The sequence below is a fragment of the Lynx rufus genome, unplaced genomic scaffold (genome assembly GCF_022079265.1).
Source record: "Lynx rufus isolate CCGP_SWC_20201006 ecotype Redwood Valley unplaced genomic scaffold, mLynRuf1.p SCAF_14, whole genome shotgun sequence".
Taxonomy (NCBI): domain Eukaryota; kingdom Metazoa; phylum Chordata; class Mammalia; order Carnivora; family Felidae; genus Lynx; species Lynx rufus.
This window is the reverse complement of record NW_025814828.1, coordinates 45312202-45338186: the sequence shown is the minus strand read 5'-3', so window position 1 is coordinate 45338186 and position 25985 is coordinate 45312202. Positions and strand designations below refer to the sequence as shown.

Genomic DNA, 25985 nt, shown 5'->3' with positions numbered 1-25985 from the left:
TTTTTCTGCTGGTTTTGGGTTTTATTTAATGTTCTTTCCCCAGCTCCTTTAGGTGTATAGTTAGGTTGTGTATTTGAGACCTTTCTTCCTTCTTTAGGAAGGCCTGGATTGTTATATATTTTACTCTTACAGTTGCCATTGCTGCATCTCAGAGGTTTTGGGTTATCATGTTTTCGTTTTCATTGGCTTACATGTACTTTTTAATTTACTTTTTAATTTATTGGTTAACACTTTATTTAGTAGGATGTTGTTTAATCTCCAAGTATTCATGGTCTTTCTCTCCAGCTACTTTCAGGGGGAGTGCTTTTCTTTCACAATCCTGATTTGCCACACTCTCCTCCTTGATTTTCTCTGCCCTCTTTCTGCAAAAACAACTTCCTACCCTCCGCAGCTTTTCTCTCCCCCAGTTCACCTCTGCACACCATGTATATGCCAAGTTCTATGGTTCAAGGTATGCAAATTGCTGTGTTAATACTCAGATCAATTTCATAGGTGTGCAAAATGGTTTGGTGGTGATCTAGCTGCATTTCAGGGATGAGTCAAGCTAGAGTCTCCATGCTGCTTCATCATCTTCTGAAAAATTTAAAGTGTGGAATTTTAATAGTCAGTAAAATTGACTCAGGGAGAGCCTGGAGGGCATTTCACTACTCTTGGAGAGATGCAGGGAAACAGCCCATGGACACACAGTATGGAAAAAGGAATATGAAGAGTGCCTGGATTACACAGTGGAGAAGTTATTTGCTCTTCTCAGAGAGTGTCCCAGAAAGGCAACAATCTTAGAGAGACCTCTCCAGGAACAAAGGAACAGGCATGGGCTATTTTCCTCCCTGTTCATGAGCATAAACATAAGCATAAGCAGCACAGGACTGCCTGCAGGAACCAGGAGAGTGCCCACACTTGATACTTAACTTGATTACGCCAAGCCACACCACTTGCATTCCAGTGGAAACACCTTTCCAAGTCATACTTGCCTCAGAGCTAGCATGTCTGGCCCCCTCCCCCTGAATAATGGCCCAAACCCTAGCCTAAACTGCATCTCCCAACCTGGGACTTTTGCAGGGCCTTAGTGTCCAGCGGATGTGGCAACAGTTCTCATTTCACAAGCAGACGAGAGGACAGGTAGTTAAAACTCATCACATTCAGGTAAGGGAAAAAACACTGTCCACAACATTGAAAAAGCCACTGCAAATGACTGGACTGAGAGACAAAGTGGCCAGGACACAAGTGCAGAGCACATGCAATGCAACATATATTTGAGACATTCCATGAAGCACCAAATGCTGGGGATCAGGGAACACCACACTGCAGGGCACTACAGGTTCTCTTCTTCATAACATCATCCCTTCAAGAGCAGCAGATGTAGCTGACTTTTCTAACAGACAGAAGTGGGCAAAGGGACTTACACAAAATGAGAAGACAGAAATTTATCCCATTTGAAAGAATAGAACAAGGCCACAGTCAGAGACCTAAGTGAAACAGATATAAGTAACATGCCTAATAGATAATTTAAGGTAATGATCATAAAGATACTCACTGGTTTTGAGAAAATTATGGAAGGCAGCAGTGAGACCATTAACACAGAGGTAAGGAATAACATATCAGAGATAAAGGGCTCAATAAATGATGTCAGAAACATGGTTGATGGGACAAAAACCAGGCTAGAAGAAGAACGAATCAGTGACATAGAAGACAGAATAATGGAGTGTAATCTAGCTGAACAAAAGAGAAAAAAGAATTATGAACATGGGAATAAGCTTAGGGAACTCAGTAACTCCATCAAGAATAATAACATTTGCATTATAAAAGTCCAAGAAGAAGAGAGAAAGGGGGAAGAAAATTTATTTGATGAGATAATAACTGAAAACTTCCCTAATCTGGTAAAGGAAACAAATATCTACTTCCAGGAGGCACATAGAACCTCCAACAAAATCTACAAAAGAAAATCCACACCAAGACATATTACAATGAAAATGGAAAAATATAGTGACAAAGAACAAATCTTAAAAACAGCAAGGCAAAAGAAGACAGTTACATATGAGGGAAACTTCATAAATTTATCAGAGGATTTTTCAGCAAAAACTTTCCAGGGCAAAGGGAGTGGCATGGTATATTCAATGTGCTGAAAGGGGAAAATTTGCAGCCAAGAATACTCTACAGAACAGAAGGAGAGATAGAGTTTTCCAAACAAAGCAAACAAAAACTAATGGAGTTCATGACCACCAGAACAGGCCTGAAAGAAATATTAAAGGAGCATCACTGAGTGAAAAGGGGAGATCAAAAGTGATAGTGTAAAGACCGGAAACACAAAAGTGGTAAAAACGAATATTTCTGTAAAATGCAGTCAGAAACTCATACAAAAAAGGATATAAAATATAATAATATATACCTAAATCAAGGAGAGGAGAGGAGAAAACAATGGGTTCAAACTTGAATAACCATCAACTTAATATAGACTATTTGCAGAAGAGATTATATGCCAACATAATGTTAACCATATATCTAAAACCACTAATAAACATGCAAAGAATAAAGAGAACAAAATCCAAATATATCACTAAATAAAATCAGTAAAACATGAAAGAAAAAAGCAAGAAAGGATCAGAGAAAACTTCAGAAACCATCACAAAACGAATAATAAAAGGGGAATAAATACATATCTGTCAATAATTACTTTGAATGTAATGGACTAAACGTTCCACTCAAAAGACATAGTGTGTCAGAAAGTATAAAAACAAGACCCATCTAAGTGCTGCCTACAAAAGACTCATTTTAGTTTTAAAGACACCTGTATATTGAAAGTGAGGGGATGCAGAAACTTTTATCATGTAAATGGATGTTAAAGAAAGCCAAAGTAGCAATATTTATATCAGACACACTAGACTTTGAAAGAAGACCATAACAAGAGACAAAAAAAGGGTACTATATAATAATGAGTGACAATCCAACAAGAAGATAAAACAATTGTAAGTATTTCTGCACATAACATGAAATCACCCAAATATATAAAATAATTAAGAACAAGCATAAAAGAACTAATTGATAATAATACAATAATAAGGGAATTTAACACGCCACTTACATCAATGGACATATCATCTAAACAGAAGAAGGAAACAATGGCCTTGAATGACACACTGTACCAGATGGATTTAATAGTTATATTCAGAATGGTCTATACTAAAACAGCAGAATGCACATTCTTTCAAGTGTACATGGATCATTCTCCAGAATAGATCACATATTAGGTCAAAAAGCAGGTATCAACAAGTAAAAAAAGATTGCAGACATACAATTCAGTTTTTCTGACAACAACACTATGAAACTAGAAGGCAACAACAAGAAATATTCTGGAAAGACCACAAATACATGAAGGCCAAACAACATGCTACTAAACAATGAATGGGTCAACCAAAAAATCAAAGAAGAAATAATAAAGAAATGGAAACAAACAAAAATGAAACCAACAGTCCAAATCCTTTGGGTTTTAGCAAAAGAGGTCCTAAGAAGGAAGTATATAGCAATCCAGGCCAACCTGAGGAAGCAAGAAAAATCTCAAATAAACAACCTAACCTTACACCTAAAGGGGTTGGAAAAAGAACAACAAACGAAGCCTGAAGCCAGAAGAAGAAAAGGGAAATAATAAAGATTAGAATAGAAATGAATTATACATAAACTAAAAAAAACCAATAGAACAGATCAATGAAATGAAGAGCTGGTTCTTGGAAAAATTATTAAAATTGATAAGTCTCTAGCCAGACTTATCAAAAAGACAACACAAAGGACTCCAATAAATAAAATCACAACTGAGAGAGGAGAAATACTAACACCTCAGAAATACAAATAATTATAAGACAATTATAAATAAAGCCAATATGCCAACCAATTGGACAACCTGGAAGAAATGAATAAATTCTTAAAAATATGTAACCTCCCCAAACCGAAACATGAAGAAATAGAAAACTTGAACATGTGGATAACCTGCAGAGAAACTTAATCAGTAATAAAAAAAGGGGGATGCCTGGGTGGCTCAGTCCATTGAGCATCCAACTTTGGCCTAGGTCATGATCTCACAGTTCATGGGTTTGAGCTCCGCATTGGGCTCTGTGCTGATAGCTTGGAGCCTGGAGCCTGCTTCTGATTCTGTCTCTCTCTATATATATTTCTCTGCCCCTCCCCCATTTGCTCTCTGTCTCTGAAAAATAAACACTAAAAAATTTAAAAGAGAAAGAAAGAAAGAAAGAAAGAAAGAAAGAAAGAAAGAAAGAAAAAGCCCAGGACCAGATGGCTTCACAAGTGAATTCTATCAAAAATTTAAAGAAGAGTTAATACCTACTCTTCTCAAACTATTATAAAAAATATAAAAGGAAAGAAAACTTCCACTTTCAGTCCGTGATGCCAGCATTACTCTGAGACCAAAACCAGATAATGAAAAGGTGCTCAACATCACTCATCATCAGAGAAATACAAATCAAAACCACAATGAGATACCACCTCACATCTATCATAAAGGCGAAAAAGAACAACTCAGGAAACAACAGGTGTTGGTGAGGGTGCAGAGAAAGGGGAACACTTTTGCACTTTTGGTGGGAATGCAAATTGGTGCAGACACTCTGGAAAACAGTATGGGGGCTCATCAAAAAATTAAAAAGAATTACCTTATGATCCAGCAATTTCATTACTAGGTATTTATCCAAAGGCTACAAAAATGTTGATTTGAAGGGGCACATGCACCCCAATGTTTATAGCAGCACTACCAACAATAGCCAAATTATGGAAAGAGCCCAAATGTTTATTGACTGATGAATGGATAAAGAAGTGGTATATATATATATATATATATATATATATGAATATTATTCAGCAACCAAAATGAATAAAATCTCACCATTTGCAACAAGTGGGTGGAACTAGAGTGTAATATGCTAAGCAAAATAAGTCAGTCAGAGAAAGATAAATATATGATTTCACTCATCAGTGGAATTTAAGAAATAAAGCAGATGAACATAGGGGAAGGGAAGAAAAAATAAGATAAAAACAGAGAGGGAGGCAAACCATTAGAGACTCTTAAATAGAACAAACTGAGGGTTGCTAGAGGGGAGGTGGATGGAAGGATGGGTTAAATGGGCGATGGGTATTAAGGAGGGCCTTGTTAGGATGAGGTGTTACATGTAAGTGATAAATCACTGGGTTCTACTCCTGAAACCAATACTACACTCTATGTTAACTAACTTGAATTTAAATATATAAATTAAAAAAAAACAGATAAAGACACCACGAAAAACAAACTGCAGGCCAATATCCCTGATGGACATGGATGAAAAAATTCTCAAAAAAGTACTAACAAACCAAATCCAAAAAAACATTAAAGAAATCATTGGCTAGGAGTACCTGGGTGGCTCAGTCTGTTGGGCGTCCAACTTCGGCTCAGGTCATGATCTCAGGTTTATGAGTTTGAGCCCCGCGTTGGGCTCTGTGCTGAAAGCTCGGAGCCTGGAGCCTGATTCAGATTCTGTGTCTCATTCTCTTTCTGCCCCTCCACAACTTGTGCTCTGTCTCTCATTGTCTCTCAAAAATAAATAAATGTAAAAAATGTTTTTAAGAATTCATTAGTTAGTATCAAGTGGGATTTATTTCTGGGTTGCAAGTGTAGTTCAACAGTCGCAAATCAATTTGATGCATCACATTAATAAAAGAAATGATAAGAACCATGTGATTATTTCAGTTGATGCAGAAAAAGCATTTGACAAACTGCAACATCCATTCATGATAAAAACTCTTAACAAAGTCAGTTTAGAGGAAACATACTTCAACATAATACATGCTATAAATTAAAAACCCACAGCTTATATCATCCTAAATGCATTCAAGATAGTACTTGAAGTCCTAGCCACAGCAATTAGACGATAAAAAGAAAAAAAGCATCCAAATCGGCAAGGAAGAAGTCAAACTTTCACTATTTGCAAATGACATGATACTATATGTAGAAAACCTGAAAGACTGTACCAAGAAACTGCTAGACTGATGAACGAATTTAGTAAAGTCACAGGATACAAAATCAACATAGAAAAATCTGTTGCATTTCTATGGAGCAATAATAAAGCAGAAGAAAGAGAAATTAAGAAAACAATCCCATTTACAACTGCACCAAAAACAATAAGACACTAAGAATCAACCTAACCAAAGAGGTGAAAGACCTGTACTCTGAAAACTGTAAAAAACTGATGATGGCAATTGAAGATGATAGAAAGAAATGGAAAAAACATTCCATGCTCCTGGGTTAGAAGAGTAAATATTGTTAAAATGTTTATACTACCCAGAGCAATCTACACATTTAATGCAATCCCCATTGAAATACCAACATATTTCAAAGTTAGTGGAAACTATATTCCAATTTTATAGGATCACAAAAGATCCAGAATAGCCAAAGTCACCTTGCAAAGGAAAAAAAAATCTGTAAGCATCATAATTCCTGAATTCAAGTTATGTTACAAAGCTGAAGTAATCAAAATAGTATGGTGCTGGCACAAAAATAAACAAAAATATCAATAGAACAGAATAGAAAATCCAGAAATAAACTTACAATTAGAGTCAATTAATTTTTGGCAAAGCAGGAAAGAATATCCAACGTGAAAAACAATATCTCTTCAACAAATGGTTTTGGGTAAACTGGATAGCTATGTGCAAAATAATGAAAATGTACCAGTTTCTCACACCATATACAAAAATAAATTCATTTTTTCCATGTAATTTTTATTCATTTATTTTTATATTAAATATAATTTATTGTCAAATTGGTTTCCATGCAACACCCAGTGCTCAAGACACCACGTGCCCTCCTCAATGCCCATCACCCACTTTCCCCTCTCCCACACCCTGCATCAACCCTCCGTTTGTTCTCAGTTTTTAAGAGTCTCTTATGGTTTGCATCTCTCCCTCTCTGTAACTTTTTCCCCCTCCCCCTCCCCCATGGTCTTCTGCTGAGTTTCTCAGGATCCACACAAGAGTGAAAACATATGGTATATGTTTTTTTCTGTATGACTTATTTCACTTAGCATAATACTCTCCAGTTCCATCCACGTTGCTACAAATGGCCAGATTTCATTCTTTCTCATTGCCAAGTAGTATTCCATTGTATATATAAACCACATATTTTTTATCCATTGGTCAGTTGATGGACACTTAGGGTCTTTCCATAATTTGGCTATTGTTGAAAGTGCTGCCATAAACATTAGGGTACAAGTGCCCCTATGCATCAGCACTCCTGTATCAATTGGGCAAATTCCTAGCAGTGCTATTGCTGGGTCATAAGGTAGATCTATTTTTAATTTTTTGAGGAACATCCACACTGTTTTCCAGAGCGGCTGCATCAGTTTGCATTCCTACCAAAAATGCAAGAGGGTTCCCGTTTCTCCACATCCTCTCCAGCATCTGTAGTCTCTTGATTTGTTCATTTTAGCCACTCTGAATGTCATGAGGTGGTATCTGAGTGTGGTTTTGATTTGTATTTCCCTGATGAGGAGTGAAGTTGAACATCTTTTCATGTGTCTGTTGGCCATCTGGATGTCTTCTTTAGAAAAGTGTCTATTCATGTCTTCTTTCCATTTCTTCACTGGATTATTTGTTTTTTGGGGTGTGGAGTTTGGTGAGTTCTTTATATATTTTGTATTCTAGCCCTTTATACAATATCTCATACAAAAATAAATTTAGAATGGATTAGAGACCTAAATGTGAGACCTGAAACTATAAAAATCCTGGAGGAGATAGGCAGTAACTTTTTGAGAGCTCCTGTGGCAACTTTTTCTAGATATGTCTCCTGAGGCAAAGGAAGCAAAGGCAAAAATAAATCCCTGGGACTACATCAAAATAAAAAGGTTTTACACAGCAAAGGAAACAATCAACAAAACTGAAAGTCAATATTCGGAATGGGAGAAGATGTTTGCAACTAAAATATTTGATAAAGGGTTAGTACCTAAAATATATTAAAGACATAAAATTCAACACTCAAAAACAAATAATCCAATTAAAAATAGGCAGAAGGCATGAATAGACATTTTTCCAAAGAAGATAAGATAAGATGGCCAACAGACATATGAAAAGATGCTCAACATCACTGGTTATCAGGGAAATACAAATGAAAACTACAATATCACCTCACACCTGTCAGAATGGCTAAAATCAACAACACAAGAAACAAAAGTTTTGGCAAGGACGTGAAGAAAAGGGAACTCTATTACACTGTTAGTGGGACGTATGAAAAGATGCTCAATATCAGTGATCATCAGGGAAATGCTAATAAAATCTACAATGATATCACTTCACACCTGTCAGAATTGCTAAAGTTAACAACACAGGTGTCAGCAGCTCTTGGTGAGAATGTGGAAATAGGGAATACCTCTTACACTTCTGGTGATTATGCAAACTCCTGCAGCTTCTGTGGAAAGCAGCGTGGAGGTAGCTCAGTTAAAAACAAAACTACCTTACTATCTAGAAATTGCACTACTAGGTATTTATCCAAAGGGCATGAAAATACTAATTCAAAAGGATAACATGCACCCCGATGTTTATAGCAGCATTATCTATAATAGCCAAATTATGGAAACAGCCCAAATGTCCATTGACTGATGAATGGACAAAGATGTAGTATATATTTATAATGGAATATTATTCAGCCATGAAAAAGAATGAAATCCCCCCATTTGCAATGATGTGCATGGAGCTAGAGATTATTATGCTAAGCAAAATAAGTCAGTCAGAGACAGAGAAATACCATATGATTTTACTCATATGTGGAATTTAAGAAAAATATACAGTGATCATAGGGGAAGAAAGAGAGGAAAACCAAGAAACAGACTCTTAACTATAGAGGAGAAACTGATGGTTAACAGAGGGAAGGGCAGTGGGCTGGAAGGATGGGTTAATAGGCGAGGAGTTTAAGGATTGCCCTTGTTGTGATGAGTCCAAGGTGTTTTATGTAGCTGTTGAATTACTGAATTGTACACCTGAAGCTAACATTATACTGTATGCTAACTAACTGGAATTTAAATACAAATTAAAAAATAAAGATTTATGGTTACCAGAAGCAAGGGGTGGTGGGACAGGGAATGGGATGAAGGTAGTCAAAAAGTACAAATTTCAGTTATAAAAGAAATAAGTACTAGGAATGTAATGTATGTTACTATGGTTAACATTGCTGTGTGACATATGTGAAATTGGTTAAGAGAATAGAATCTGAGAATTTTCATTAAAAGGAAAAACTATTGTTTTCTTTTTCTTCTTTTTTTGTATGTCTAGGAGAAGATAGATGTTAACTAAACTTATTGAGGTAGTCATTTCATAATAAATATAAGTCAAGTCATTGTGCTGTACAAATTGAACTTATACAGTGTTGTATGTCAATTATGTCTCAATAAAACTGGGAGAAAATTAATGGTCAAGCAGATAAATACTAAGCAGAGATAGGGACATGTCCAAAGGACACAGGATCCAACATGAAAGCTTGCCATGGCCAAATCTGGAAATACTTGAGCTATAAACAAATATGAGTATTATGCTATATTCTAATGGAAAATGCCCATATATCTTGCTGATATGAAAAATGATTGAATTCATCAATAAATAATAAATAATAGTTCTTAGCAAATAATTTTAATAAATACATGTAGAAAAAAGACAAATAGAAAACCAGCAGTATGATATCACAGTAATAATTGCTGAGGGCAAAATTCACTCATGAAATCTTAAATTAGTGGGAGAAACTGGATATATCAGCATAGCCTCAAAGTATATCTTTCTGAAGTCTATTAATTACTCTGGTAGTTTTAACATATTCCTCAAAACTCTATTATACTTTTTTCTTCAGACAATGGAGCTTAATTCCATATTACTCAACTGTAGGCTAGACTTAGCTGAACTTAGACTCTTTTAAAGAAAAGTAAATGTCAAGGGAAAAAGAGAACATTTATAGTGGAGAAATCTGGCAGAAATCACCTTAACCAAGTCATCAAGATTAACATTTTTTTTCCACCTTAACCAAGTCACCAAGATTAACATTACTTTTCATAATTTTTTAAAAGTTTACCTATGTTTTTTTTTAGAGAGAGACACACAGCATTAGTAGGGGAGGGGCAGAGAGAGAAGGAGACACAGAATCCGAAGGAAGCTCCAGACTCTGAGATGCCAGCACAGAGCCCAATGCAGGGCTTGAACTCACGAAGCATGAGATCATGACCTGAGCTGAAGTCGGACACTCCACTGACTGAGCCACCCAGGCGCCCCAAGATTAGCATTTTTAATAAGTCATGTTGATATTCATTTACCCTCTGATAGGAAGTATTGAGAAAGGAACATCAAAGAAATGAGAAAATATCAGAAAACTCCAAACTGGCAGGCAATCTGTAATATACCTGGACGGTACTTTTAAAAAATTGTCAAGGTCTCGACAGACAAGGAAAGACTAAGAAAGTGTTACTGATTTGAGAAGATTAAGGAGATATGCCGACTGAATGCAATATGGTGTTTCTGATTGGGTCATGAGGCCAATAAAGATTTTAGTGGAAAAAAACAGAATAAAGTTTGTGGTTTAGTTAGTAGCATTATACCAATTACTAGTTTTGATAAATGTGTTTTGTTTATAAAATGCTACCCTTAACAAAAACTGAGTGAAAAGTATATGGGTAATCTCTGTAATATCATCTTTGAAACTTTTCTGTAAATCTAGAATTGTTTCAAATAGAAAAAATTTAAAACAAACATAAAAAGTAGAGATACTGACGACTTGAACAATAAATAGAATACACTTAAACGATTATCTTTATAGAAAGTTCCACACACGACCAGTAAAGACTTTTTTTCTGCACATAGGGAATATCCATAAAAAGCAATAATGTACTAAGCCATAAATAAAACCCCAGAAAACTCCAAAGGATCACTATCGTCCAGATTACTTTTTGACAATAATTTAATAAGAAATTTGTAACAAAAAATAGCAAAAAAATCACGTGTTGGTTTATTAAATTATATATTACTAAATATACCTTTGATACTTTTAATGCTTAAGTTAAAGAAAATCATAAAGGATATAAATAGATATTTAAAACAGTATGATAATTAAAATAGTACATGTCAAAAATTTATCAGACAGGGGTGCCTGACTGGCTCAGTCAGTGGAGCTCACAACTTGTGACTTCACGGTTGTGAGTTCAAGCCCCACATTGGGTGTAGAGATTACTTAAAAATAAAATCTTAAAAAAGTCGTCAGATAGATCAAGCAGTATTTAGAGAAAAGTATGCAGCTTTAAATAAATAAATCATATATAGTACCTAAAGTATATAAACATTCAATTTAGGAAGTTGAAGAAGAGGAATAGGGCAAGTCTAAAAAAGAAAAAAAGAAATTATAATGATCAAGAGAAAATAAATTAGAGAATCAAAATGGAGATAAATAATACCAAATTATGGTTGTTTAAAAATAGTAACATGATAGATGGATCTCTGGTGAAACTTACAATATAATGTGCACATAAAACATATACAATGAAAAATAGGAAATGAATTTTGACATAACAGAACTGTAAAACTAGTAGAGTATCATGAAAAAGCAATGGCCATAATTTGAAAACCTAGATGAAATGGATAAATTCCTAGGAAAATATAAAATGCCAAAACTGACTTAAGTAAAACTAAAGAATTTTAATAGACTGATAAGTATTAAAGAAATTGATAAGTTAATCAAAGGCCTCCTTTCTCCTGAAACATCAGCTATAGATTGTTTTACCAAACATTTTTGTTTGAGGTATAATTGACATACAATGTTATATTAGTCTCAGGTGTACATATGTATATTTTGCTAAATGGTCACTACTATTTCCAATTACTACCTGTCACCTCAGAAAGTTAATACAGTATTATTGACTATGTTCCTCATGCTATATGTTACATCTCCACAACTTACATGTACATGACTGTTAAACAACTTGGGGTTAAGGGTCCTGACATCCACAGAGTCAAGAATCTGCATGTAGGTTTTGACTCCCGCAAAACTTTACTAATAGTCTACTGTTGACAAGAAGTCTTACTGGTAGTTGATCAACAGTTTATTAACTTTTGATTAACACATATTTTGTACATGTATTATGTACTATTCTTAGTATTATATACTGTATTCTTATAATAAAATAAGCTAGAGAAAAGAAATGTTATTAAAAATACCACAAAGGAGAGAAAATACATTTCCAGTACTTTACTGTAAAAATGTGTATATAAGTGGGCCCATGCAGTTCAAATTGGCAGTATTTAGGGGTCAACTATATTTATTTTATAACTGGAAATTTGTACTTCTTAAACCCTTTCACCCATTTAATGTCCCTAATGCCCCTCCCCTCTGGCGACCACCAATCTGTTCTCTGTTTTTATGAAATAGGATTGTGTTTTGTTTTGCTTGTTAGATTAAACACGTAAGAGAAATCATGTGGTATTTGTCCTGTTCTAACTTATTTCACTTAGAATAAAACCTCAAGGTCTATCCAAGTTATCACAGATGGCAAGATATCATTTTTTGTGATATATATCCTATACATATATATATATATGTATATATATATATTTCACATATCTTTTAAAATTAATATTTTTGTTTTATTTAAATAGATACCCAGTAGTGGAATAGCTCAATCGTAAGTACTATCTTTATTGTTAATTTCTTGAAAAACCTGCTTTCATAGTAGCTGCGTCAATTTCCATTGCCACCAACAGCGCATAAGTGTTGCCTTTTAACCACATCATTGCCATCACTCGTTTTATCTTGTTTTTTAAGTAGCCATTATGTCTTCTTTAGAGAAGTGTCTATTCATGTTTTCTGCCCATTTCTTCACTGGATTATTTGTTTTTCGGGTGTGGAGTTTGGTGAGCTCTTTATAGATTTTGGATACTGGCCCTTTGTCCGATATGTCACTTGCAAATATCTTTTCTCATTCCATTGGTTGCCTTTTAGTTTTGTTGATTGTTTCCTTTGCTGTGCAGAAGCTTTTTATCTTCATGAGGTCCCAATAGTTCATTTTTCCTTATAATTCCCTTGCCTTTGGGGATGTGTCAAGTAAGAAATTGCTGCGGCTGAGATCAGAGAGGTTTTTTCCTGCTTTCTCCTCTGGGTTTTGATGGTTTCCTGTCTCACATTCAGGTCCTTTGCCATTTTGAGTTTGTTTTTGTGAATGGTGTCAGAAAGTGGTCTAGTTTCATCCTTCTGCATGTTGCTGTCCAGTTCTCCCAGCACCATTTGTGAAGGAGACTGTCTTTTTACCATTGGATATTCTTTCATGCTTTGTCAAAGATTAGTTGGCCATACTTTTGTGGGTCTGATTCTCGGGTTTCTATTCTATTCCATTGGTCTATGTGTCTGTTTCTGTGCCAATACCATGCTGTCTTGATGATTATAGCTTTGTAGTAGAGGCTAAAGTCTGGGATTGTGATGCCTCCTGCTTTGGTCTTCTTCTTCAAAATTACTTTGGCTATTCGGGGACTTTTGTGGTTCCATACAAATTTTAGAATTGCTTGTTCTAGCTTCAAGAAGAATGCTGATGCAATTTTGATTGGGATTGCGTTGAATGTGTAGATAGCTTTGGGTAGTATTGACATTTTAACAATATTTATTCTTCCAATCCATGAGCACGAAATGTTTTTCCATTTCTTTATATCTTCTTCAATTTCCTTCATAAGCTTTCTATAGTTTTCAGCATACAGATCTTTCACATCTTTGGTTAGGTTTATTCCTAGGTATTTTATGCTTCTTGGTGCAATTGTGAATGGGATCAGTTTATTTGTCTTTCTGTTGCTTCATTATTAGTGTATAAGAATGTAACTGATTTCTGCACATTGATTTTGTATCCTGCGACTTTGCTGAATTCATGTATCAGTTCTAGCAGACTTTTGGTGGAGTCTATTGGGTTTCACATGTATAATATCATGCCATCTGCAAAAAGTGAAAGCTTAACTTCATCTTTGCCAATTTTGATGACTTTGATTTGTTTTTGATGTCTGATTGCTGATGCTAGCACTTCCAACACTATGTTAAACAACAGCGGTGAGAGTGGACATCCCTGTCGTGTTCCTGATCTCAGGGGGAAAGCTCTCAGTTTTTCCCCATTGAAGATGATATTCGCTGTGGGCTTTTCATAAATGGCTTTTAAGATGTTTAAGTATGTTCCTTCTATCCCGACTTTCTCGAGGGTTTTTATTAAGAAAGGATGCTGAATTTTGTCAAATGCTTTTTCTGAATCGATTGACAGGATCATATGGTTCTTATCTTTTCTTTTATTAATGTGATGTATCACATTGAATGATTTGTGAATGTTGAACCAGGCCTGCAGCCCGGGAATGAATCCCACTTGGTCATGGTGTATAATTCTTTTTATATGCTGTTGAATTCGATTTGCCAGTATCTTATTGAGAATTTTTGCATCCATATTCATCAGGGATATTGGCCTGTAGTTCTCTTATTTTTCTGGGTCTCTGTCTAGTTTAGGAATCAAAGTAATGCTGCTTCATGGCCAACAGGCACATGGAAAGATGCTCAACGTTGCTCCTCATCAGGGCAACACAAATCAAAACCACACTCAGATATCACCTAACACCAGTCAGAGTGTCTAAAATGAACAAATCAGGAGACTATAGATGCTAGCGAGGATGGATGTGGAGAAATGGGAACCTTCTTGCACTGTTGGGGGAAATGCAAACTGGTGCAGCCACTCTGGAAAACAGTGTGGAGGTTCCTCAAAAAATTAAAAATAGATCTACCCTATGACCCAGCAGTAGCCTGCTAGGAATTTACCCAAAGGATACAGGAGTGCTGATGCATAAGGGCACTTGTACCCCAATGTTTATAGCAGCACTTTCAACAATAGCCAAATTATGGAAAGAGCCTAAATGTCCATCAACTGATGAATGGGTAAAGAAATTGTGGTTTATGTACACAATGGTATACTATGTGGCAATGAAAAAGAATGAAATCTGGCCATTTGGAGCAACATGGATGGAACTGAAGAGTGTTATGCTAACTGAAATAAGTCATACAAAGACAGATACCATATGGTTTCACTCTTATGTGGATCATGAGAAACTTAACAGAAGTCTATGGGGGAGGGGAAGGAAAAAAAAGACGTTAGAGAGGGAGGGAGCCAAAACATAAGAGACTCTTAAAAACTGAGAACAGAGGGGAGGGAAGATGGCGGCGTAGGAGGACACTGGGCTCACCGCGCATCCTGCTGATCACTTAGATTCCACCTACACCTGCCTAAATAACCCAGAAAACCGCCAGAGGATTAGCAGAACAGAGTCGCCAGACCCAAGTGCAGATGAGAGGCCCACGGAAGAGGGTAGGAAGGGCGGCGAGGCGGTGCGCGCTCCACGGACTGGCGGGAGGGAGCCGGGGCGGAGGGGCGGCTCGCCAGCCAAGCAGAGCCCCCGAGTCTGGCTGGCAAAAGCGGAGGGGCCTGACGGACTGTGTTCCGACAGTAAGCGCAACTTAGCGTCTGGGAGGTCATAAGTTAACAGCTCTGCTCGGAGAGCGGGAAGGCTGGAGGACAAAGGGAGGGAGAGCTGCGGAGCTCCCGGACAACAGAGCTCAGTTTGGTGGGGAACAAAGGCGCTCGCCAGCGCCATCTCCCCCGCCCATCCCCCAGCCAAAATCCCAAAGGGAACCGGTTCCTGCCACGGAAATTGCTTGCTCCGCGGTTCCTGCCAGGGAAATTGCTCGCTCCGCGTAAACACCCAACTCTGTGCTTCTGCGGAGCCAAACCTCCCGCAGCGGATCTGACTCCCTCTGGCTGCCACAGGGCCCCTCCTGAAGTGGATCACCTAAGGAGAAGCGAGCTAAGCCTGGCCCCCCTGCCGCCGTGCACCTTGCCTACCCACCCCAGCTAATACGCCAGATCCCCAGCATCACAAGCCTGGCAGTGTGCAAGTAGCCCAGACGGGCCACGCCACCCCACAGTGAATCCCGCCCCTAGGAGAGGGGAAGAGGAGGCACACACCAGTCTGACTGTGGCCCCAGCGGTGGGCTGGGGGCGGACATCAGGACTGACTGCGGCCCCGCCCACCAACTCCAGTTATACACCACAGCACAGGGGAAGTGCCCTGCAGGTCCTCACCACACCAGGGACTATCCAAAATGACCAAGCGGAAGAATTCCCCTCAGAAGAATCTCCAGGAAATAACAACAGCTAATGAGCTGATCAAAAAGGATTTAAATAATATAACAGAAAGTGAATTTAGAAAAACAGTCATAAAATTAATCGCTGGGCTTGAAAACAGTATACAGGACAGCAGAGAATCTCTTGCTACAGAGATCAAGGGACTAAGGAACAGTCACGAGGAGCTGAAAAACGCTTTAAATGAAATGCAAAACAAAATGCAAACCACCACGGCTCGGATGGAAGAGGCAGAGGAGAGAATAGGTGAACTAGAAGATAAAGTTATGGAAAAAGAGGAAGCTGAGAAAAAGAGAGATAAAAAAATCCAGGAGTATGAGGGGAAAATTAGAGAACTAAGTGATACACTAAAAAGAAATAATATACGCATAATTGGTATCCCAGAGGAGGAAGAGAGAGGGAAAGGTGCTGAAGGGGTACTTGAAGAAATAATAGCTGAGAACTTCCCTGAACTGGGGAAGGAAAAAGGCATTGAAATCCAAGAGGCACAGAGAACTCCCTTCAGACGTAACTTGAATCGAACTTCTGCACGACATATCATAGTGAAACTGGCAAAATACAAGGATAAAGAGAAAATTCTGAAAGCAGCAAGGGGTAAACGTACCCTCCCATATAAAGGGAGACCGATAAGACTCGTGACTGATCTCTCTTTTGAAACTTGGCAGGCCAGAAAGAATTGGCACGAGATTTTCAGGGTGCTAGACAGCAAAAATATGCAGCCGAGAATCCTTTATCCAGCAAGTCTGTCATTTAGAATAGAAGGAGAGATAAAGGTCTTCCTAAACAAACAAAAACTGAAGGAATTTGTCACCACTAAACCAGCCCTACAAGAGATCCTAAGGGGGACCCTGTGAGACAAAGGACCAGAGACATCACTACAAGCATAAAACATGCAGACATCACAATGACTCTAAACCCGTATCTTTCTATAATAACACTGAATATAAATGGATTAAATATGCCAACCAAAAGACATAGGGTATCAGAATGGATAAAAAAACAAGACCCATCTATTTGCTGTCTACAAGAGACTCATTTTAGACCTGAGGACACCTTTAGATTCAGAGTGAGGGGATGGAGAACTATTTATCATGCTACTGGAAGCCAAAAGAAAGCTGGAGTAGCCATACTTATATCAGACAAACTAGACTTTAAATTAAAGGTTGTAACAAGAGATGAAGAAGGACATTATATAAAAGTTACAGGGTCTATCCATCAGGAAGAGCTAACAATTATAAATGTCTATGCGCCGAATAACAGAGCCCCCAAATATATAAAACAATTACTCATAAACATAAGCAACCTTATTGAGAAGAATGTGGTAATTGCAGGGGACTTTAACACCCCACTTACAGAAATGGATAGATCATCTAGACACACGGTCAATAAAGAAACAAGGGCCCTGAATGAGACATTGGATCAGATGGACTTGACAGATCTATTTAGAACTCTGCATCCCAAAGCAACAGAATATACTTTCTTCTCGAGTGCACATGGAACATTCTCCAAGATAGATCATATACTGGGTCACAAAACAGCCCTTCATAAGTTTACAAGAATTGAAATTATACCATGCATACTTTCAGACCACAATGCTATGAAGCTTGAAATCAACCACAGGAAAAAGTCTGGAAAACCTCCAAAAGCATGGAGGTTAAAGAACACCCTACTAACGAATGAGTGGGTCAACCAGGCATTTAGAGAAGAAATCAAAAAATATATGGAAACAAACGAAAATGAAAATACAACAATCCAAACGCTTTGGGACGCAGCGAAGGCAGTCCTGAGAGGAAAATACATTGCAATCCAGGCCTATCTCAAGAAACAAGAAAAATCCCAAATACAAAATCTAACACCACACCTAAAGGAACTAGAAGCAGAACAGCAAAGATACCCCAAACCCAGCAGAAGAAGAGAAATAATAAAGATCAGAGCAGAAAGAAACAATATAGAATCTAAAAAAACTGTAGAGCAGACCAACGAAACCAAGAGTTGGTTTTTTGAAAAAATAAACAAAATTGACAAACCTCTAGCCAGGCTTCTCAAAAAGAAAAGGGAGATGACCCAAATAGATAAAATCATGAATGAAAATGGAATTATTACAACCAATCCCTCAGAGATACAAACAATTATCAGGGAATACTATGAAAAATTATATGCCAACAAATTGGACAACCTGGAAGAAATGGACAAATTCCTGAACACCCACATTCTTCCAAAACTCAATCAGGAGAAAATAGAAAGCTTGAACAGACCCATAACCAGCGAAGAAATTGAATCGGTTATCAAAAATCTCCCAACAAATAAGAATCCAGGACCAGATGGCTTCCCAGGGGAGTTCTACCAGACATTTAAAGCAGAGATAATACCTATCCTTCTCAAGCTATTCCAAGAAATAGAAAGGGAAGGAAAACTTCCAGACTCATTCTATGAAACCAGTATTACTTTGATTCCTAAACCAGACAGAGACCCAGTAAAAAAAGAGAACTACAGGCCAATATCCCTGATGAATATGGATGCAAAAATTCTCAATAAGATACTAGCAAATCGAATTCAACAGCATATAAAAAGAATTATTCACCATGATCAAGTGGGATTCATTCCTGGGATGCAGGGCTGGTTCAACATTCGCAAATCAATCAACGTGATACATCACATTAACAAAAAAAAAAAAGAGAAGAAACATATGATCCTGTCAATCGATGCAGAAAAGGCCTTTGACAAAATCCAGCACCCTTTCTTAATAAAAACGCTTGAGAAAGTCGGGATAGAAGGAACATACTTAAACATCATCAAAGCCATTTATGAAAAGCCTACAGCTAACATCATCCTCAACGGGGAAAACCTGAGAGCTTTTTCCCTGAGATCAGGAACACGACAGGGATGTCCACTCTCACCGCTGTTGTTTAACATAGTGCTGGAAGTTCTAGCACCAGCAATCAGAGAACAAAAGGAAATCAAAGGCATCAAAATTGGCAAAGATGAAGTCAAGCTTTCGCTTTTTGCAGATGACATGATATTATACATGGAAAATCCGATAGACTCCACCAAAAGTCTGCTAGAACTGATACATGAATTCAGCAAAGTGGCAGGATACAAAATCAATGTACAGAAATCAGTTGCATTCTTATACACTAACAATGAAGCAACAGAAAGACAAATAAAGAAACCGATCCCATTCACAATTGCACCAAGAAGCATAAAATACCTAGGAATAAATCTAACCAAAGATGTAAAGGATCTGTATGCTGAAAACTATAGAAAGCTTATGAAGGAAATTGAAGAAGATATAAAGAAATGGAAAGACATTCCCTGCTCATGGATTGGAAAAATAAATATTGTCAAAATGTCAATACTACCCAAAGCTATCTACACATTCAATGCAATCCCAATCAAAATTGCACCAGCATTCTTCTCGAAACTAGAACAAGCAATCCTAAAATTCATGTGGAACCACAAAAGTCCCCGAATAGCCAAAGGAATTTTGAAGAAGAAGACCAAAGCAGGAGGCATCACAATCCCAGACTTTAGCCTCTACTACAAAGCTGTAATCATCAAGACAGCATGGTATTGGCACAAAAACAGACACATAGACCAATGGAATAGAATAGAAACCCCAGAACTAGACCCACAAACGTATGGCCAACTCATCTTTGACAAAGCAGGAAAGAACATCCAATGGAAAAAAGACAGCCTCTTTAACAAATGGTGCTGGGAGAACTGGACAGCAACATGCAGAAGGTTGAAACTAGACCACTTTCTCACACCATTTACAAAAAATAAACTCAAAATGGATATAGGACCTAAATGTGAGACAGGAAACCATCAAAACCTTAGAGGAGAAAGCAGGAAAAGACCTCTCTGACCTCAGCCGTAGCAATCTCTTACTCGACACATCCCCAAAGGCAAGGGAATTAAAAGCAAAAGTGAGTTACTGGGACCTTATGAAGATAAAAAGCTTCTGCACAGCAAAGGAAACAACCAACAAAACTAAAAGGCAACCAACGGAATGGGAAAAGATATTTGCAAATGACATATCGGACAAAGGGCTAGTATCTAAAATCTATAAAGAGCTCACCAAACTCCACACCCGAAAAACAAATAACCCAGTGAAGAAATGGGCAGAAAACATGAATAGACACTTCTCTAAAGAAGACATCCAGATGGCCAACAGGCACATGAAAAGATGTTCAGCGTCGCTCCTTATCAGGGAAATACAAATCAAAACCACACTCAGGTATCACCTCACACCAGTCAGAGTGGCCAAAATGAACAAATCAGGAGACTATAGATGCTGGCGAGGATGTGGAGAAACGGGAACCCTCTTGCACTGTTGGTGGGAATGCAAATTGGTGCAGCCGCTCTGGAAAGCAGTGTGGAGGTTCCTCAGAAAATTAAAAATAGACCTACCCTATGACCCAGCAATAGTACTGCTAGGAATTTATCCAAGGGTACAGGAGTACTGATGCATAGGGGCACTTGTACCCCAATGTTTATAGCAGCACTGTCAACAATAGCCAAATTATGGAAAGAGCCTAAATGTCCATCAACTGATGAATGGATAAAGAAATTGTGGTTTATATACACAATGGAATACTACGTGGCAATGAGAAAAAATGAAATATGGCCTTTTGTAGCAACGTGGATGGAACTGGAGAGTGTAATGCTAAGTGAAATAAGCCATACAGAGAAAGACAGATACAATATGGTTTCACTCTTATGTGGATCCTGAGAAACTTAACAGGAACGCATGGGGGAGGGGAAGGTAAAAAAAAAAAAAAAAAAAAGGACGTTAGAGTGGGAGAGAGCCAAAGCATAAGAGACTGTTAAAAACTGAGAACAAACTGAGGGTTGATGGGGGGTGGGAGGGAGGGGCGGGTGGGTGATGGGTATTGAGGAGGGCACCTTTTGGGATGAGCACTGGGTGTTGTATGGAAACCAATTTGTCAATAAATTGCATATATATAAAAAAAAATAAAGGAGCATCTGGTTACTCTTTCAAAAAAAAAAACTGAGAACAAACTGAGGGTTGATGGGGTGGGAGGGAGGGGATGGTGGGTGATGGGTATTGAGGAGGGCACCTTTTGGAATGAGCACTGGGTGTTGTATGGAAACCAATTTGACAATAAATGTTATATTTAAAAAAGTAAATAGCCATTATGACTTGTGTAAGATATGTCATTATGGTTCTGATTTGAATTTCCCTGATGATAAATGATGTTGAGCATCTTTTCATGTCCCTTTTGGCTATCTGTATATCTTCTTTGGAAAAATGTCTATTCAATCCTCTGCCCATGTTTTTCTTTAGAAGTTTCAGGTAACACAGGGAGTAGTGAAGGCAAGTGCAAGGCTGCTGTGGGAGTTGCCGACCTTGGGCCTGTAAAACCTCGAGGGTTAATCCTCTTTATTATAAGCACCTTCTAAATCTTGTTCATTACTGTTGTACCACTCTACTCTTTCAGTGTTAAAGGGAGATGGGCAGATCGTGACTCCCAGGCGTCCTGCAAAGTAGGCAGGTCACCTTTGGGGCAGCTATTATCCACTCAAAAATTAATCTCACATTAGCAGTGAGAATTTGGGCACCACATTGAATTATTATTTTCCTTACTCATAGGTTTATGTCATCCTCTGCCCTTTTTTAAAGCTATTATTTTATTGTTACTAAGTTGTATTTCTTCATATATTTTGTATTAACCTTTTATCAGATGTATGATATATTCTCCCATTCAGTGGGTTATGTTTTCATTTTGCTGATGGTTTCATTTGCTGTCCAAACACTTTTTATTTTGATGTAGTCCTATTCATTTATTTTTGCTTTTGTTTTCCTTGCTTTTGAAATCATATTTTAAAAAATCACTAAGACAAATGTAAAGGAGATTACCAGGTATTTTTTTAATGTTTTTATTTATTTTGGAGAGGTGGGGGAGGGAAAGAGAGAGGGGGATAGAGCATGTGAAGCAGGGTCTCTGCTGAGATCCCATGTGGGGCTTAAACTCATAAACCTTGAAATCATGACATGAGCCAAAGCTGGACATTTAACCAACTTAGCCACCCAGGCATCCCATATCAGTGGTATGGTTTCAGGGCTTACATTAAAAGACTGTAATCTATTTGAGCTGATTTTTGTATATGGTGTATGATAGTGCTCCAGTTTCATTCTTTTATATGTAGCTTTCCAGTTCCCCAACAGTATTTATTGAAAAGACTGTTTCTTTTCCATTGTATATTCTTGTTAACTTTGCCAAAATTTAATTGGCCATATAAGTGTGGGTTTACTTCTTGGCTTTTTATTATGTTTCATTAAACTCAGTGCCTGTTTTTTGCCCATAACATACTGTTTTGATTACAATAGCTTCATAGTGCACTCAGAAATCAGAGAGCATGAGGGGCGCCTGGGTGGCTTAGTGTGTTGAGCTTTTGACTTCCGCTCAGGTCATGATCTTGTGGTTTGTGGGTTCGAGCCCACATTGGGCTCTATGCTGACAGCTGATTTTTTCTTTCCCAAGATTGCTTTGGTTATACATGGTCTTTTACATTTTCATACAAATTTTAGGGTTGTTTATTATATTCATGTAAAAAATAGCATTGGACCTTTCATCAAGGGTGCATTATATCTGCAGATATCTTTGGGTAATATGGACATTTTAATGATATTAATTCTACCCATCCTTGAGCACAAAAATCTTTTCATTTATTTGTATCTTCTTCATTTTTTTCATCCATGCCTTATAGTTTTCAGTGAACATGTCTTTCACCTTCTTGGTTAAATTTATTCCTAGATGTTTTATTCTTTGTGATACAATCATAAATGGTATTTTTTTCTTGACTAATCTTTCTGATAGTCCATTACAAGTGTATAAAAATTCAAGAGATCTTTATATTAATTGGTATTTTTACTGAATGTGTTTATTCATTCTATCATTTTTTGATGGGGTTCCTAGGGCTTTCTATATATACTATCAGGTCATCTGCTAATACTAAAAGTTTCATTTCTTCCTTTCCAATTTTGGATGCATTTAATTTTTTTCTTGGCTAATTGCTATGGCTCAGATTTTCAATATATTGTTGAATAAAAATGTTAACTGTGGATAGCAGACATCCTTGCCTTGTTCCTGATCTTAAAGGAAAACCTTTCATTTTTTTCACCATTGAGTATGATTTTGGCTGTGGGTTTTTCATATTTGATCTTTATTATGTTGAAGTATGTTCCCTCTATACCCACTTTGTTGAGAGTTATGATAAATGGATGTTGAATTTGCCAAACGCTTTTTCTACATATATTGAAATGATTTTATGATTAGTTTCCTTTCATTTTGTTAATATGGTGCAGCATGTTGATTGATTTGCAGGTGTTGAACCATCCTTGCATCACTGGAATAAATCCACTTAATCACAATTCTTTTCGTGTATTGTTAAATTCAATTTGCTAATGGATTATATACCTAAATGTGAGACTTGAAATCATAAAAACTCTAGAGGAGAATAGTGGCAGTAATCTCTTTTATATTGGCTGTAGCAACTTCTTTCTAGATATGTCCCTTGAGGCAAGGGAAACAGAAGTAAAAATAAACTACTGGGACTACATCAAAATAAAAAGCTTCTGGGGGCGCCTGAGTGGCTCAGTTGATTAAGTGTCCAACTTTGGCTCAGGTCATGATCTTGCAGCTGGTGGGCTCAAGTGCCACATTGGGCTCTGTGCTGACAGCTCAGAGCCTGGAGCCTGCTTCAGATTCTGTGTCTCCCTCTCTCTACCCCTCCCCTGCTCACACTGTGTCTGTCTTTCTTGCAAAAACAAATAAATAGTAAAAAATATTTTTAAAAAGATTCTGCACAAAAAAAGAAACAATAAACAAAACTAGAAGGCAATCTATGGAATGGGGGAAGATAATTGCAAGTAATATATCTGATAAAGGATTTGTATCCAAAACATATAAAGAATTTATCAAATCCATAACCAAAAAGCAAATAATCCAATTAAAAATAGGCAGAAGACATGAATAGATATTTTTCCAAAGAAGACAAACAGATGGCTGACAGACACATGAAAAGATGCTTAAAATCACTCATCACCAGGGAAATACAAATCAAAACTACAATGAGGTATCACCTCACACCTGTCAGAATGGCTAAAATCAGCAACACAGGAAACAACAGGTATTGGCATGGATGTGGAGAAAGGGAACTCTCTTTCACTCTTGGTGGGAATGAAAACTGTTGCAGCCACTGTGAAAAACCCTATGGAGGTTCCTCAAAAGTTAAAAATAGAACTACCCTACAGTCCAGCAATTGCAGTAGTAGGTATTTATCCAAAGAATACAAAAACACTAATTCAAAGGTATACATGCACTCTGATGTTTATAGCAACATTATCAACAATGTAAAAATTATGGGAACAACCTAAATGTCCATCAACTGATGAATAAAGAAGTGGTATATATATTCAATGGAATATTACTCAGACATAAAAAGAATGAAATCATGCCATTTAAAATGATGTGGATGGAGCTAGAGAATATTATGCTAAGTGACATAAAGTCAGTCACATATGATTTCATTCACATGTGGCATTTAAGAAACAAAACCAAGGAGCAAAGGAAAAAAAGAGAGAATCAAACCAAGAAACAGACTAAACTATAGAGAACAAGCTTATAGTTGCCAGAGGGGAAGTGGGTTAGGGCATGGATTAAATAGGTTACAGGGATCAGGGAGTACACTTGCTATAATGAGCACTGGGTGTTGTATGGAAGCTTTGATTCACGTAATTGCACACCTGAAACTAATATTACACTGCATGTTAACTAACTGGAATTAAATTTTTTTTTCAACGTTTATTTATTTTTGGGACAGAGAGAGACAGAGCATGAACGGGGGAGGGGCAGAGAGAGAGGGAGACACAGAATCGGAAACAGGCTCCAGGCTCTGAGCCATCAGCCCAGAGCCTGACGCGGGGCTCGAACTCACGGACCACGAGATCGTGACCTGGCTGAAGTCGGACGCTTAACCGACTGCGCCACCCAGGCGCCCCTACTAACTGGAATTAAAATAAACATTATAAAAAAGAAACAACTGTAAGTTATAACTATCTAGTTTGAAACAGTATAAACTTTGCTACATTATTGTATAAAATCTGTTTTATATAGGTTTGTTACCCTTTTTGTTGTCAATGTCACTAATTACAACTTTATACTGCTTAATATTGATTTATAATCATTGTTTTATGCATTTATCTTCTAAATGATATAGAAACAAAAATGACAAATACAGTAAAATGCAGTAGTACTAGCATTTATATTGACCTGAGTATTTATTTTTACCAGGATTCTTTATACAGTTGACTTTTGAGCAACATAGGAGTTGGGCCACCAACTGCTGTGCAGTTGAAAATCTGCTGTATCTTTTGACTCCCCCAAAGCTTAACAATAGCCTACTATAGACAGGAAACTTTACCAATAACATAAGTCAATTAACATATATTTTGTATGTTATTTTTATTATGTATTGCATTATTATGATGAAGTAAGCTAACAAAAAGAAAATGTTATTAAGAGAATCATAAGGGTGAGAAAATACATTTATCGTACTGTATGTAATTTATTGAAAAAATCCATGTGTAGCCAGCTGAGACAAGTGTGGCAAACATCGGGACTGGCTCCAGGATGGCGATGTTCCATGGCCTGGTGGCCTTGGATCAACATCAGTAGCTGCCTAAAATACCCATGAGAAGTGACAGAAGCCTGGAGGTGCAGTACAGCTGCCCCATATGCCTGGGGGTGTAACACCAGCCTG

At 37.3% G+C, this 25985-nt stretch overlaps 1 non-coding gene and 1 pseudogene across 1 annotated transcript; one reads left to right on the top strand and one right to left on the bottom strand.

The window, feature by feature from the left end:
• The window catches only part of LOC124509259 (nascent polypeptide-associated complex subunit alpha-like), a 95635-nt pseudogene that overhangs the window by 14416 nt on the left and 55234 nt on the right, over positions 1-25985 (top strand).
• LOC124509739 (U12 minor spliceosomal RNA) lies at positions 21675-21824 on the bottom strand. Its single transcript, XR_006961511.1, has one exon. It is a non-coding gene; the product is annotated as a U12 minor spliceosomal RNA (small nuclear RNA).